Raw genomic sequence first — 3602 nt, 5'->3', positions numbered from 1 at the left:
AAAAAAATTAGCTGTGTGTAGTGGTGCATGCCTGTGGTCCCAGCTACTCAGGAGACTGAGGTGGGAGAATCACTTGAGCCCAGGAAGTGGAGGCTACAGTGCGCCGAGATCACACCACTGCACTGAAGCCTAGGTGAAAGAGGAAGACCCTGTCTCAAAAAACAAACAAACAAACAAAAAGTTGGAGAAGCTTGGTCCAGGTCTGCTCCCTGGTAAATAAAATACTAGTGGGTCTGACTAGGAATGGGGAGGAGAGAAAGGAGAGGCTGCAATGATTTATTTAGATGAACTTTCTCTCCAGTCCATAAGTCTGAGAGGGTGGAAATACTGGGAAACTTGAGGCCAATTCCCCCCTGAGTGGGAGTCCCTGCTTCTCGTTGCAGAGCAGGGACCCTCTGCACTTTGGGGCATGTGAGCAGGTTAACAGGTAAGGATTGATGAACCAAGTGGGTATGAATTGGCCCATAGGAGCTAAGAGGAGCCTCCTTCTGAAAATAGGTTGGAATACTGGAAATGTGGCTGCTTTTAACAAAAAGCCCATTTTTACCTAATCACCATCTGTAGATTTCCACTTTTAAGGTGCAAAGCAAGTCTCTGGGATTTCCTGGAATGGGGACCAGAAGGTATTACCCTGCATTCCTCTTCAGTCTTCACAAGCCCATTTTCCACCTGTCATAGGCCTGATGCTATGGCGACAGTTGTCGTAGAGATACTCCTATGCCTGGTTGAAGCTAATCCATACCCATAACAGTCAATCATATGGTTTAAACTAGAGATTTTCAAGCTGTGTCTCATAAAACTGTAAGGTACTTCCAGGGTTTCACAAACATTTTATTCAAATAGCAATTAAATATATATGTCTTGCTGTGTTGCCCAGGCTGGAATGCAGTGGCTATTCACAAGCGCTAACATAGCACACTATAGCCTTGAACTCTGGGGCTCAAGCAATCCTCCTACCCCAACCTCCCAAGTAGCCAGGGACTACAGTTGTGTGCCACCATGCCCAGTACAATTAAAAACATTTTAAATTTATTTTTAAATGACAAAGAATGTAAACAACATCAAACCATATTTAATACAGTATTTGAACTAAAAAGTGAATATCCAAATTTTGGTCTAACAGAGTAGAGTGATTTGTAGAATGCGAGCCCCTCCCCTACAGATCATAATTACAAACTCTGGACAAGACAAAAATAAAAACCTATTTGATGCCACTGGACAGCAACCAGACTAAAGGAAGGGGACTTTTTCCTTGAAAGAAGGAAGACACTCCGGGTGAGATCCGCACTTGTATGACTTTCCCCTAAGGGCAGCCACTCTTGAACTTTAGCATATATTAGAATCTCAGAGGAAGATAACAGAATTCAGTCTCTACAACATATCATTTACAATGTTCACTATATAAAAATTATTAGATATGTGAAGAAAGAGAAAAATATGACCCATAATCAAGAGATATACTAGTTAACAGAAACAGACTCACAGACAACTCAGATGTCAGAACTGGCAGAGAAGGGATTTAAAATACCTTTGATAAATGTATTAAAGAGTCTTTGGAAAAGATGCAGATACTGAGTAAAGAGATGGGAAATTTAGAAGAGATCAGAAAACTGTAAAAAAGAACTATATGGAAATCCTAGAACTGAAAAACATGATATCTGAAAAGTGAATCTCCTGCTTCACATCCTCACTCCCAATCCAACCTTCTGCCCTGGAGTTAAACATCTGTATTAGGAGTCTTTGGTTATAAATGATAAAGCTCTTACTCTAGCTTAAGACAAGATGGTAAGGTGTAGAAGAGAATACCTAATGAAACTGTGGGGAGGGACAGAGTGGCACTAGTTTAGAGTCAATTGGCCCTAGGAATCCAAATGCTGGGAAGATGCTCTTGTTTCTCTCTCTTCCTGCCTCTGAGATTTGGCTGTATCCTCTCCCACTGTGAACATTATCCTCTGTGTGGTCAGAGAGATGGCTGGGGTCAGCTCTGGGCTCATAGCTTCACAGCTCTGAGAGGAAAGAGGTTCTCTTCCCACAGCACCAGTCCCAAGGAGGGTGTCTGATTAGTCCAGTATGTGTTATAGTCTCTCTATGGACCAATTACAATTGCCAGGGGTGGGAGTATTATTACTATTATTATTATTATTTGAGGCAGGATCTCACTCTGTCACCCAGGCTGGAGTGCAGTGGCATAATCTTGGCTCGCTGCCATCTCCACCTCCTGGGCTCAAGTGATCCTCCCACCTCAGTCTCCCAAGTAGCTGGGACCACAGGCACACGCCACTGTGCCTGGGTAATTTTTGTATTTTTTTTTTGTGTGTGTGTGTGTGTGTGTGTGTGTGTGTGTAGACAGGGTTTCAACATGTTGCCCAGGCTGGTCTGGAACTCTTGGGCTCAAGCAATTCACCTGTCTCGGCCTCCCAAAATGAGCCACTGTGTCCGGACTGAGGTGGGGGTATTATTAATGGCTTGGATCAAATGCCCAACCCCAACCAATCACTATGGTCAGGGAGACAGTTCCTATTTGGTAGGGGAACAATTCTTCAAAAGGAGAGAGTAGCCTATACATGGTAAATGGGAGAACTACAGCCAAACATGTGCCTGCTACTCCATTAGCAGTAACTGGGAATCCTTCCACATTATTTGTATATGTATTAAATAGTGTCTACCTGTGGGCTGCCATCAAAGCAATCCCATGTCAATGATTTGGATGCAAGTAATTTTGTGGGGCCATGATGTAAAGAAGTATGGTGAGGGATAGAGGTGAGACAGGAAAGGGGAGATCCAGTGAAGGTTAGCATTTGAGGCAACCAGGGCTCAATCCCATGGTGACCCTGTGAGAGACGGTAGAGAAGAAACCTCAGTATTGTCCTGCCAAAGGACAAAGAAGTTGGGAAATGTATGCACCAACTCATCCCTCATGGTTGTGGGTTGCTCCTGAGACACAGCTTCCTGAACATACTCCTACGGCCAGAGAAAACCATGACAGGGGACACAGGTTCCTGAGGGCAGAGGCCCCCACTGGGTAAGGAAACCCCTCCGAAGCCACAGTTCTCTGGGCTGCTGGGCCGAGGGGGAATGGGCAGGACACTACCTGATACATGTCCATAAATGTCTTTACACAAACGGGATCCTGTTACATATTATTATGGTAAAAATCCATTTTTCAAAACTAAACATGCTTGTTTAAACATGCTATGTGTAAAACTCAAACAAGGCCAGGCATGGTGGCTCACGCCTGTAATCCCAGCACTTTGGGAGGCCAAGGTGGGTAGATCGCTTGAACCCAGGGGTTCTGGACCAGTCTGAGCAACATGTCGAGACCCCATTCCTACAAAAAATTTAAAAATTAGCCAGGCATGGTGGCACAAGCCTGTGGTCCCAGTTACTTGGGAGGCTGAGGCGGGAGGATGACCTGAGCTCGAGAAGGTCAGCACTGCAGTGAGCTGTGGTTGTACCACTGCACTCCAGCCTGGGTTGCAGAGCAAGGCCCTGTCTCAAAAACAAACACCCCCAAACGTTACCTACATCCAAATGTGTTGTAGTTCCAAATGGGAACACATGGGTGACAACAGGACTAATGCACTCATCACAGTTCAACAGTC

Source organism: Mandrillus leucophaeus, unplaced genomic scaffold, assembly GCF_000951045.1.
Source record: "Mandrillus leucophaeus isolate KB7577 unplaced genomic scaffold, Mleu.le_1.0 Scaffold18, whole genome shotgun sequence".
NCBI classification, from domain to species: Eukaryota; Metazoa; Chordata; class Mammalia; order Primates; family Cercopithecidae; genus Mandrillus; species Mandrillus leucophaeus.
This window is presented reverse-complemented; position numbering follows the sequence as displayed.